Source organism: Triturus cristatus, chromosome 1_2 (genome assembly GCF_964204655.1).
Source record: "Triturus cristatus chromosome 1_2, aTriCri1.1, whole genome shotgun sequence".
NCBI lineage: Eukaryota > Metazoa > Chordata > Amphibia > Caudata > Salamandridae > Triturus > Triturus cristatus.
The window spans coordinates 278412992-278426880 of NC_140580.1; the positions used below are offsets into that span (position 1 = coordinate 278412992).

The following is a 13889-nucleotide window of genomic DNA, read 5'->3' on the forward strand; positions in this document are numbered from 1 at the left end:
ACCGAGCACATCTTGCCATGTAGTAGCTGCTAATTGTGCTTCTCCAACCATTACACTGCACATTCATTGGTCTTAGCCTCATCTGTCTTGCTGTAACGGTAACGGAGTAAAATTGTTGGTGCCCATGTGTCAACCTGTGCATTTACAAAAGTGAGGCCCACATTTTAAAAATAATAACAAAAATGTAATTAAGATTAGCGGCAATTTACGTTAACTGCAAGCCGGACGGTCTTGCAAGAAATCTAATGATCAGATAAATGTAATGGGTTGCAAATTATTATATCCATGCTAATCCAACGCAGAGGGTAACAACCACAACCATCTCCTTACCAAAACGTACTCATTTCCAAGTGCGATGGCTGACATCCATCAACTGTGCGTGCCACAGTTATGCGCTTTAGCTGAATTAATTGGTGCACCAACTGTAAACACAGACCGCACGTAGCCAAGAGCCTTACTGAGTGTGTGTTTGGTGGTTACATTATGTTATTTTGGCTGCCCTTTACATAGTGATACCGCTTTCACAAAGATGCCCCCTCAACAAAGTGTGGCCATTCTTGAAATAATCCTTCCTGCTCCTAGTCCCTTGGGGAGCTGGATCCCTGGCAGTGGAATCTGATAATGGCGATAAATTAACATTTATGACAATAGCATGTTAGTGCTTGGAGGGGAATAACACGCTGGATGAACGTAGGTGAAAGTCTGGCATTTCAAGACATAAGTGCAGTTTTGGTGGGCTTAGGGAACATTTGGGCTTATCTATTCAAAATGCAACTTTTGTGTTTGATGGTGAAATGTCTACTTTCAGAAACTGGCAAGCCTGAGTTTCAGACAAAGCGCCAGAGTTTCAAAACTATATTTCAGAATTCTGTTAAGAACGGATATTTGAGGAATGAGGTCTGCAGAGTTCAGAAGGGTCATTACTGATGTGACATGTTTCATGACTTGTGGGAAGGCGGTCATCGTCTCCAAACACTTTCTCGGATAACTCCTCTGCTGGGCGTGACGTAAGCTGTATGAGTCAACGTGTATCCTCTCTCCTCTCTCCTCTCTGAGGATCCCCCCACCCCCAGTGTGTGTGTGTCAGGCAAGGTGGTGAGCAGCAGCTGACCCACAGCAGGGCCTGCGTGACAGAACTGCTGTGCAATTACTGGACATGACCTGCAGCTAAATGAGTATGGGTAAAAACACATTGATTAGCAGTATATGACAGCATTTAACTGGAAAATGAACTGGCAAATAGTACATATTACAGCACAATATAGCTCAGTAACAGGGCACGCTTAAATACAATTTAAATAACATTTATACACGGGGAGTGGGCTGTTTTCAAGGAAATATTTCAAAAATAGAGAAAAAAAGCAAGTACAACCACAAAAATTGGAAAACCTCTTATTATTTAAACACCATTTTACAGGAGTCTGTCTATGGGTTCTCCCGAACATGCTTAGTGACAACTGTCCGATTAAAAACAAATTAGCGAGCACGGAGCACCACCCTTAATCTTATGAGCATTCTTCGGACTGTGTCTGTACTGTCGTGCGAGCTCCGTATGCCATGAAGGACATAGTGCATGGTTGGCAACAGTGTACTCCGCACAACAGCACAGGGGCTGCAGTGCGGCAGAATTGCCTTCAGGCTCACCCTGCTGTGAGCCAAGCATGCCTGGAAGGAACACCGCCGGCCAGCGGGTCAGGTGGTCGACAACTCCAAATGGGGCAATCAGTTTGCCGCCGACATGTAGCGGGGTCCTGCAGTCGGACCCCCGATCTCAGAACTGACGCAGAGTTAACATTTGATTTGCGGACGCACCAGTGCATTTTCATGCTCTGAAGACTGGGAGACGAGTTACGTGCTACAAATATTTAATTCCCTCAGCTCTCGAGGCAACGCTCATTCCACATTATTCCTTTCTCTCCTCAGGCCTCAGGAGTAAAAACGTCAGGTCTACCGTCACTGTCAGGCACAGGCTGTCCGATTGCTCATTGGGAGGGAAAGGGGGGGGCAAGCCAAACCAACAACCATTTTGTGTGTGTAAAAGGCCGCTTTATGAAACAGGTGCATTTCACAATTTTATCAACACTGGCACTTTGCCTTACAAAACTAAAACCTTTCTATACGTAAAACACCTGACCCCTTGTTCCCCCCCCACCCCTATGATCCCCATATCATAAACCCCCACCCTGCAACATACAATAAGTAACTTTCCATAACAATAATATTACACAATCTTACAATATAGCATTTATAAATCCTAACCTCCCATGACCTAAAATCCTACCTGCCTTTATGCAACTGCAACTAACGAACCTGTAATGTAAACTTCCTGCCTGTTTAACCTTTCCCTGCTCCTGTTCACAAACTCCCCAAACTTAACAAGAAACTACAAGACTCCAGTCAAACTTGGCCAACTTTCAAACATCCCCGCCAACACCTGTTCCAAGCGACAAGTCTACAATATAACAACCCCTATGAACCTGTTCCAATAAAACCTCTCCAGAAAAAACCTGCCCTAACTGCCTCCCACAAAATCTCCCAAGCCCAGGGAGGGAGGGCGGGGACAAAAACCTAACTCTACAGCGCTCCCAGCCACCAGGTCACCAAACCTAAAATGGTGGCTGGAAAAGCGCCAAAACCCCCTAAATACTTTATGCTAGTTTCTAAAACTTGGGCTACAATTGGACTAGTCCCAATGTTGCCCAAAAGCCACAAAATGGCCGCGGTGCTCGGCTGCCCCCCAAACCCCCCTTTGAAGCGTGAAGGGCCGCCACTCTCAAAGACTCTGAGTCTGAGCCATTACGCTATGGACACTTTTAGTATGTGTTTCGCTCCATACTGTAATCCAAAAACTAATTTGTTAAATAGGCTTATTTGACAAGAAATTGTTCTGTCAGTAATAGCGCTATTTTTACTCTGACACAAATGATTAGGCAAAACCACCTAAGTAAATACCATCAACTTCACCATAGTATCAAAAATTTAAACTGTATAAAAGCTATTCAATTACGCAAGATGATTTTCAATTACAAAGAAAATGCCGGATTTTGCAGGTCAGGGTAATTTTCTTCTGAATAGATTGTGATCTAAGGCACAGGTTCGTCAAGGGATAGGTACCAGTCAATTAACCTTTCTTTATGACTAACCAAGCAGCTCATATGTGTCTTAAATAGTTTACTCTACTCACCGATTGATGATTAAATTAATTAATTGGTGACAGTGACACGAGCAGAGCAAGTGAGCAGTAGGCAGGCAGGCACTTAGCAGCACACGATCGTCACACGAGGAGTCTGTGGCGTGTGCCACGGTCTGCTCCGACGTCATCAGTCACGCTAACATGCTTGACTGACTGCCTGGAAATGGCCAATCACTGTCTGCATGGCTTCATAAGCCATGACAGTGATTGGTCATTGTTGGACAGTAGTGTCACCCACGCGACGTTCCCAAATGACCCAATCCAGATGCTGCTCCAGCAGCGCCAGGATTGGCTTGAGCAGTGGATACTCCCCGCTCATTAGGATACCGGGGGCTGCGGCATGCAACAACCCTTGGTCTCCTAGTGTGCAGCCTAGTGCGCATGTTCGGGCTGGTCTGAAAAATGATCAGCCCAAAACCGAACATGCGCACTGACCCCCTTGCTGGATGTTGATTGACTGTTGTGTTAGATTAGAGTGTGCCTGTTGACTCGAATCAACACCTGCTGCTGCCAGTGCGCGTGCATGGTGCCCCACACCCCCGGCCCCTCCTTCAGAAGTTCAGACTCAGAGTCATTGCCTCGGGTTAATTTTAATATTTGTAGTACTGATTTGAAATGGACTTGAGGATGATTTAATGCTAAATAGTTATCTTAACAGTTAACTATTTAATTCATACATCCCGGCCAGCGCCGATAGTGGAGCAACGCCCCAGCGCCCTAATGGACACACCGCCACTGTGTGCAAGTCTGTGTGTGGCTGCAAGTGCGGAGTGTGACTCGTGTGTGCGTGCAACTTGGAGGAGTTCGGAAGGCAAGCCAGGAACACAGATCATTTGGAACTTTATTACCAGCAAGTACTCTTATTTTACACCCCTCTTTAACTCCAGGGCTAGGCACACACTTACTTGAAATGAAATTGCAGCCGCAGCCAGCTCGAGAGCAGCTGCATTTCACGCCCCACCACCTGCCTTGCCTCTCGATGTGGTGACCGGCCTACAGGCCACCCGCATCAGGCTCGCTCGGGCCCGCTCAGCTGCACAGTTCCTGATGCTGCGAACCACTCCGGCCGCCGCAGTCAACCCCGGTGTTCAAAGTGGCTCTGCCGGTGCCCGGGCCATGGTGGGGCAGGCTGAGATTGATCGCTGCTGCCCATGCCTTGCGAAAGTGAAAGTATGCTGTGCTACTGTGCAGTGATTCATTGCTGCTGTTACATTTAGCAAGCGAGCAGCTCAGAGCCAAGCCCGAAGAAGTCTACCATGCAGTGCGGCCTGCCTGCCTGCCTGTGCTTTGCCTAGTGCACTCGTGTTTTATAATAACAGAGCTCGTGATTCATTACCGCGCCGGCAGAAAGCTCATCAACAGCAGCCAATTCTGAATTCAGCAGCTCAAGAGAAGTGGTGGGGGCAGGCACAGTGAGACAAGGGCGAGTGGTGCAGGGGAGACAAGGAGGCACTGCAGCTGCCGCCCTGCGCCGCTGCACGCTCCTGTGACAAAACGCGGGAGCGTCAAGATTAGGTGGGACATGCACCCACCTTTAGCCATTTGCTTGCATTCATTATAGAAAGACACACGCAAAAGCCAATCCAATGCGTGAGAGCAGTCAGACCCACACAGAGTAGAGAAAAGAAGCCTTGCAGAGCAGCACGTGCGCTCTGCTAGGCTCGACCTAAAAACTAGGACCAGCTTGAGCCCCCTTCCCCTACCAGCCAGCAGCAGAAAATGGTAAGAGGTGTTGAAGGAAAGGTAAGGGTGAAATACTGTAATATAGTAATGCAACAGAAACAGTACTATCAAAACAAGTATCTTACAGTGATGTTGCAATGTTTTTTTTTCAAATAATGTCCTAATATGGCATTCAGAAACTCTTTTGAAAGTGAACCTAATATCATAACATCATCCAGAGTTCAACTAAGACTTTCCTTGTATGGGAACCTCTTTTAGTTCCAGATGTCACCTAACACAATGTTCATTTTACCATTAGTAATTATGGCGATGCTGTGCTTGGAGAAGTAGCAGTGATTCACATACAGTGATATGGTAATGATGGATCAAATTTACTAAGGGCTTGCTTTTCCCTTGCTTCACACAAGGTGATGCAAGGCAATGCAAGCCCTTAATCAGATTTACTAACCCGCACAAAGCCACTAGCATGGCTCTGTGTGGCTTAGTAAATCTAGTGTATTGTGCTGCATTGCATTATTCTGCATTGGGAAGGAGTTCCATGAGTGCAGTGCGGGCATTCCTATGCATCCTCCCATGGATTTTGGAGCATTCCCATGCTTACTAAGAATAGTAAACTTAGTAATGTGTCAAACTGCTACACCTTCCTAACAGATGCATAACAAGGGGAAATGTGTTTCTTACGCAGCATTCTGCAGCACACATAGAAAGAAGAAAATGCCACTGAGGACTGCACACAAACAATGCTGCCTGTAACACAGGCACCCTTGAACAACGGCCCAAAGGTGTGTGCGTTGGGGCTAGGGAGCACTCAGTGCACCAGAGCAGGTAGAGTAGGAATGCACCATATATAAGTTGATGAGGTGAGCAAGTCCTGCACTTTTTTGTATTTTGCTGAGTGAATTCTGAAAACAATACGGCCAAATATTGGTTCCTTTTACACCTCAGTTCTCAATGAATTTTTGCACCCTTCCTTCAATGTCATCCCCCTCAGCCATCCTTCTTTCTACCCATACTTCCTTTTTCTATCCATCCTGCTTTGAATCATCCTTTCTGTACTTCTCCATTTTTTGTTCCATCCATTCCCTACTTCTCTCTTTTAATTGATCCACCAATTCATCCAGCCACACATTTATCTTTCTCTCTTGCTGTCCATGCATACAACTTAATTTCATCCATGCCTCATTGATCTCTCCATCCACCTCTCCATTATCCTTCTTTCCATCCATCCATTCTTTTATCCCCCCCACCTTCCTGTCTTTCATTTTGTGTTTTCTTGTTGCATGCATTCCTGCACTCCACAGTTCTACTATGATAGTCTCTTGCAAGGATTTTATGAACATTTATTTGGAGACCAGAGCAATCGAAGTCAAAGGAGTGATGGACATGTTTTTAAAAGTTTTATGTTACGCACTGTCCACAATAGCACTCCCCACCTGCTTGAGGTGCTACTGTGGGGGGTCATGATGCCCCTGGAGTAGAGAATATACGGTCACTGTACAAAATTGTAATGGGGCTCTCGAATCTCCTTGTATGGGAATCTTTAGAATTGCCAGTTACTTCCCAAACAGATTTTCCTAGAAGGCTAGTTTGTCATGATGGTATGTTCCCGACTCCAAATATCCCACAGTCCTATTTTATTTGGCTCCTGTGAATTTATTAGGGACTATCGTGTGTGCTGGCCGTATTACTGTCGTGTTATGCTAGTGATCTGTGGGTATCCTCAGCTATCCTGCCCCATTGTAATATGCTGACTAATATAAGTAGGCCTGAGAAAGACATGTACCATAAAAATGTCAATCACTATAAAACATTCTCTCAGTTTGAATTATATCCATTTGTGAAGACGGCATGTGTAAAATCAGATTTGTTACCTTAGACTTTATTTTCTGTAGTGACACAAGTGTACGTATAGTAGACTAGTTTAGCGTGAATTGCAACAATCAGTCCAGGACATTCATAAGGACCAATGACCAAAAGTCTTAAATTAATTTAAAATATGTATTCTCAGGCCTCATTAAAGGGCACACATGGGCATGTGCTTGTATAGAGAGATCCGCCAATCCACATCGATGGTATGCTGTGTTGGTAGAAAATCATATTCCATTTTCATAAAACGTGACTGACTGTCCGCAAATATCTGCTGTCCTTTGGTTGAAAGTTGTAACCCCTCATGACTGGTTGTTGCGGATCTGCACGGTGCACCTCTATGTTGACCTTCCCCAAGTGGTGCTGTACCAATACTTAGAGCATTGGAGACGGTGGTGGCAGATCAGGCCACTGATCATATTGTGACAAGCTGTCTACCTGCAGCTACAAGTCAAATCACAAGAGGATAACTGAAGGGCAGAGTCTCCCACTGAGATCTGCCTAAAATGCACACTACGGAGGCTCTAGTACGAGTGAAACAGTATAAAGGGTAAACATACTTGCTGAAGGAATGTGAACATACATATTGCACACGTTGCGCACCACTAATTATAGTCAGTAAGTTCACTGGCCTGTAAAAATCTCCTTTTGGTGCTATGGCCTCTGACCTAAAAGTTACACACACCAATGATGTACCTTCTGAGAACTCTGTGGAGGTGTCTTTTGATGGATACTTCAGTGTTGTGATATGATGGTGCGCAGCAAATCATCATAGAGGTGTGGTGTATGAACTATGCGCACCTCTCCATGATGATATGTTAGTGCTTGATGCAAATCAGGAAATAGGTGCTTCGTTAGAGCTGTCAGGTCTTATGGGGACTGTTATTCCACTGTGCACTACTACTTCCCGATGCACTGAGGTGCTATGGAGCACCTGGGCCGGCCTCGCCTGCCTCACAATACTCTGTGGCACCCAAGGAGACCGTTTGTGGACGCTGGATGTTGGTGTATTGAGGTTGTGTGGCGGCTCCCTGGCACCGGGTGCCCGGTGGGAGATGAGCAGTAGTGGAGTGTGCCACACATCAGAGGCCCGGTCTGGCCTCACGAACTGGACATAGACTGGGGCTATGGCTGGAGGCTGATGATGGGAACAGGTGTGCATCAGTGGCAAGCTGTGTGAGAAGGTGGCCTGATATATGCTTTCCACTAGTTATAGTGGGCACCTTGTATCAGTCCAAACAACCCCTTATGGTGATAGGTTAAAGACAACCTTATGTGAAAGCTATCCTAGTGGTAGCTATGGAGAGCAGCCTTCAGGCTAAGTCTTGAAGGAATGTAAAGCAGCTTGTTTTACCAGTCTATAATCTCTTGAATGATCAAATGAAAAGACAACCACACTAGGTATATATTCAAAATATATGTATTTAAGATAAATCACACCCCTCTAGTCTCTTTATGATACTGGAGTTCGAAGTACTTCAGTTACAAGTGTTTAAGCATCAGTGAAATCACAAATACACATTTGGGCCCTAGGGGCGTACCAAACCACATACTAAAATAGTGGTATAAGAACCACGACTGAGATAGGCAAGGTGCCTATCACCTCTAGAATCGCTGGGACCCCAAGGACCCACCCAAGGTAGGGACGTCTGGGACCGACGGGAGCCGTATGCAGTGTGGAAACACAACCGCGGGTTCCTATTACTTTCTATGGGGAATGTCACGGTTGGAATATTAAAGATTAGGGACACTTCAAATCGAACTAGGATCAAACCCTTTTGGACTTAGACAGTTCTAGGGCTAGCACCCTCGATAGTATTGGAGTACTTGAGTTACCTCTACCAGGAAAGCCGGGTGCAATGGTGTCTTTTGGTGTCGGGTCGCGTCGTCGATTCCAATGGAAGCCTGCAAAGAACTGCTGCTGCCGAGAAGAGGAGAAGTGTCCGGAGAGATCCAAGCCTGGATCTAGGATGTAAGGAACCTGATAGCAGAGGGGACAGAGTCTGGGTCACTTGCCAGTGACCTAGGGCAGGATGGACCAATGCCGGGTGCTTCAGGTGAGTTGTCGAGTGTCTTGACTCTTCAGCCACGAGGTCCAGGAGGCGTCGACGAAGTCCATGAGCCGGATTCGAGCTGTCCCACGAAGTCTGTCGAGTGCTGCGGTGTCGGCGACCAGAAAGGACCCAACAAGCCTTGGCAACAGCAAGTCTCAGGAAATCAGAGAAAGGACTGCGGTGCAGACCAGCAAGGTCTGATGGACTCACCCAGCAAGGGTAAGTAAGCACAAGTCTGGAGCAACCAGAAAAGTACAAATAGAAGTGGAGTTACCTTCGTGGGGACCAGCTAGCCCACGGGCTAGTGATCGCGAAGGAGCCTCGAGCAGTTGCACTTGAAGCTGGCCCACGGGTCACTCGTGGAGTGGAGGCCAACAATATTCGGTGCAGGAGGTGTTCAAGGCTGGGGCTACACAGAGGCCAAAGCACAACTTCGAGGATGACCTGGAAAGTGTTGCTGCTGCAAAAGTTCACGGTGTCCAGGGGTCACGGTTCCACGTTACCCATGATGGCCACGGGCCTCAGCTTTGCTGTGGACTCAGGGTAACTTCGGGGAAGTCTGGAAATCCACCTCTGGTGATGCAGAGACTTCGGCGTCCGTCGGGAGCTTCAGCAATGCAGACCGGTCAGTTGCTTCTTTGGTGCCTGCCAAGCAGGGGAGTCACTCCTTGACCCCAAGGGAGATTTCTTCCGCCTTCTAGTCGTGATAGAAAGTCGAAGGTCCAGGATATATGTTTCAGAGGTTCGTCCAGGGTAATCTAAAGTCCTAGGGACTGGGTTCCTATACTTGTACTAAGTTTAGGGGATGGACTACCTCTAAGGCTCCACCTATGGGTGGGCCTGGGGTGGGGGTGGTTACACCCCTTCCCCTTTGTCCAGTTTCGCGCCAGAGGAGGGGCTGAGTGCCCCTGCAACCAGTTTGAACCGGGCTATGCATAGGGACACCTTGTGTGCCCCAGGCAGTGTCTCAAAAGCATTCTGTGAATGCACCCACCCTGCCCTAATACACATCAGCCTGTCTGGGGAGGTGGTTACACCTCCCTGTGACAGGAAACCTATTGTCCAGGCCTCCCCTGCCGGAGTTTTCCCCAGCAGCAGGAGGCCAGACCCGTGTCTGTGGCAGTGGCATCCATTTTGTGATGCCAGGGCTTTGAAAGGATTTAACCGGGTTTAGCCAGTGTGAACATGTCTCTCCCTCTAGAAGGGTGGAATGCTACCCCCGCCGACAGAACTGGCGGGGGGGGGGGTAGTATTTCAAAGCGTTTGACACCAAACACAACATGTTTTGATGCAGCCATTCTAAAGTTGGCATTTACCGCGAGGTTATAATGCACTTAAGAGTATATGGTATGGCTGTATCAAAGAACAAAGCAAAAACCAAAGGAAATGATGGACGGAGTGTTGAACATTGCAAGCACTCACCCCCAGTCAACTGATCTGGGTTTAATCCATCACCGTTCTTTAGCCCACTCTGCCACCCCAGTTCAGACATGGCCATATGCAAATCAGTCTGACCCTGTGCCTCATGGGAACAGTCCAGCCCGAACTGCCAAGCCATGTCTTCCCTAGACCGGAAACAAGCTTCCTAGGACCGGTTTCTGGCATTTCAGCCGTCTTCAGCCAGGCTTGCTTGAATCCAGTGGCAAAGTGAGCAAGGGACTCACGTCTGAGCATACCCTGCCAACTTATGGCGAACAAAGCAAAAACCAAAGGAAATGATGGACGGAGTGTTGAACATTGCAAGCACTCACCCCCAGTCAACTGATCTGGGTTTAATCCATCACCGTTCTTTAGCCCACTCTGCCACCCCAGTTCAGACATGGCCATATGCAAATCAGTCTGACCCTGTGCCTCATGGGAACAGTCCAGCCCGAACTGCCAAGCCATGTCTTCCCTAGACCGGAAACAAGCTTCCTAGGACCGGTTTCTGGCATTTCAGCCGTCTTCAGCCAGGCTTGCTTGAATCCAGTGGCAAAGTGAGCAAGGGACTCACGTCTGAGCATACCCTGCCAACTTATGGCGAACAAAGCAAAAACCAAAGGAAATGATGGACGGAGTGTTGAACATTGCAAGCACTCACCCCCAGTCAACTGATCTGGGTTTAATCCATCACCGTTCTTTAGCCCACTCTGCCACCCCAGTTCAGACATGGCCATATGCAAATCAGTCTGACCCTGTGCCTCATGGGAACAGTCCAGCCCGAACTGCCAAGCCATGTCTTCCCTAGACCGGAAACAAGCTTCCTAGGACCGGTTTCTGGCATTTCAGCCGTCTTCAGCCAGGCTTGCTTGAATCCAGTGGCAAAGTGAGCAAGGGACTCACGTCTGAGCATACCCTGCCAACTTATGGCGAACAAATCAAAAACCAAAGGAAATGATGGACGGAGTGTTGAACATTGCAAGCACTCACCCCCAGTCAACTGATCTGGGTTTAATCCATCACCGTTCTTTAGCCCACTCTGCCACCCCAGTTCAGACATGGCCATATGCAAATCAGTCTGACCCTGTGCCTCATGGGAACAGTCCAGCCCGAACTGCCATGCCATGTCTTCCCTAGACCGGAAACAAGCTTCCTAGGACCGGTTTCTGGCATTTCAGCCGTCTTCAGCCAGGCTTGCTTGAATCCAGTGGCAAAGTGAGCAAGGGACTCACGTCTGAGCATACCCTGCCAACTTATGGCGAACAAAGCAAAAACCAAAGGAAATGATGGACGGAGTGTTGAACATTGCAAGCACTCACCCCCAGTCAACTGATCTGGGTTTAATCCATCACCGTTCTTTAGCCCACTCTGCCACCCCAGTTCAGACATGGCCATATGCAAATCAGTCTGACCCTGTGCCTCATGGGAACAGTCCAGCCCGAACTGCCAAGCCATGTCTTCCCTAGACCGGAAACAAGCTTCCTAGGACCGGTTTCTGGCATTTCAGCCGTCTTCAGCCAGGCTTGCTTGAATCCAGTGGCAAAGTGAGCAAGGGACTCACGTCTGAGCATACCCTGCCAACTTATGGCGAACAAAGCAAAAACCAAAGGAAATGATGGACGGAGTGTTGAACATTGCAAGCACTCACCCCCAGTCAACTGATCTGGGTTTAATCCATCACCGTTCTTTAGCCCACTCTGCCACCCCAGTTCAGACATGGCCATATGCAAATCAGTCTGACCCTGTGCCTCATGGGAACAGTCCAGCCCGAACTGCCAAGCCATGTCTTCCCTAGACCGGAAACAAGCTTCCTAGGACCGGTTTCTGGCATTTCAGCCATCTTCAGCCAGGCTTGCTTGAATCCAGTGGCAAAGTGAGCAAGGGACTCACGTCTGAGCATACCCTGCCAACTTATGGCGAACAAAGCAAAAACCAAAGGAAATGATGGACGGAGTGTTGAACATTGCAAGCACTCACCCCCAGTCAACTGATCTGGGTTTTGCTTTGTTCGCCTAAGTTGGCAGGGTATGCTCAGACGTGAGTCCCTTGCTCACTTTGCCACTGGATTTAAGCAAGCCTGGCTGAAGACGGCTGAAATGCCAGAAACCGGTCCTAGGAAGCTTGTTTCCGGTCTAGGGAAGACATGGCTTGGCAGTTCGGGCTGGACTGTTCCCATGAGGCACAGGGTCAGACTGATTTGCATATGGCCATGTCTGAACTGGGGTGGCAGAGTGGGCTAAAGAACGGTGATGGATTAAACCCAGATCAGTTGACTGGGGGTGAGTGCTTGCAATGTTCACCACTCCGTCCATCATTTCCTTTGGTTTTTGCGCTGTATCAAAGAACAGGCATAAGGAAGTATTTCCGAATGCTGCAGAGGGGCTCAGCTCATGCTTGGGCACCCTCTCGCATAAAACCAAGCACTCTGCCTTCTGGATTGTCAAGGCCTACCATAGGAGTGGCTTATAGGTTTATTTGTGTCGGTATAAGGTAGTGATATAGGTAGCCTATACCACAGTAAGGGGTGCACGCACACCCTTACCCAGGTTGCAATAGCAAACCAGTGGTGTCATTTTGGAGTGCTTCCCAGGGGTGGCATAATACATGCTGCAGCCCCTGGTAGGCCTCTGAGGTACCTATGCCCTAGGTACATAGTATACCATATACTAAGGGCTTATAAGGCACTCCAGAATCCAATTAGATATGTACCTAATGTACATGGAAACCATTTTAGAGAGGAAGCAGCTAGGCTGTGGTCCTGATTAGCAGGGTCACAGCCAGACTAAAGTCGAAAAACAGTGAAACACCAGCAAAAAGTGGGGGTACCCATGTGAAGCAGATCCTACTCTCCTACACAATCCCCCCCAAACATCAGGACAGTAAACTAACCTTGACCAGTTGAGTCTTCATGTTCTAAGTGGAAATACCTAGAGAGTCCATCTGCATTGGCATGGTTACTCCCAGGTCTATGTTCCACTGTAAAGTCCATCCCCTGTAGGGAAATGGACCACCTAAGCAGTTTGGGATTTTCACCCTTTATCTGTTTTAGCCATAAGAGGGGCTTATGGTCTGTATGAACAAGGAAGTGAGTACCAAACAAGTATGGCCTCAACTTCTTCAGAGCCCAAACCACAGCAAAGGCCTCCCTCTCAATAGCTGACCAACGTTTCTCTCTAGGGGTCAGCCTTCTGCTTATGAAAGCTACTGGCTGATCCTGACCTTCTTCATTCAATTGTGACAGTACAGCCGCAACCCCCAATTCAGATGCATCTGTCTGAACAATGAACTTTTTGGAGTAGTCAGGACTCTGCAGAATGGGAGCAGTACACATGGCCTGCTTCAGGTCATCAAATGCCTTTTGACAGCTAGCTGTCCACTGAACCTTTTTGGGCATTTTCTTAGAAGTTAAGTCATTCAAGGGTGTCACTATTGATCCATACCCTTTGACAAATCTCCTATAGTACCCAGTCAGGCCTAAGAAGGCTCTCACCTGAGTCTGGGAGGCTGGAGCAGTCCAATCCATTATGGTCTGGATCTTGCTCTGCAATGGTTGAACCTGGCCTCCACCTACAAGGTGGCCCAGGTACACAACCTGACTCTGCCCTATCTGGCACTTAGTAGCCTTGATAGTTAGGCCTGCTTTTTGCAGGGCCTCCAAAACATTCCTAAGGTGG

At 47.9% G+C, this 13889-nt stretch overlaps 1 protein-coding gene across 6 annotated transcripts in view; it reads right to left on the bottom strand.

Moving 5' to 3' along the window:
* LOC146867157 (uncharacterized) overlaps nt 1–13889 on the bottom strand; it is a 1274092-nt gene that overhangs the window by 1115459 nt on the left and 144744 nt on the right. The window lies entirely within an intron of this gene.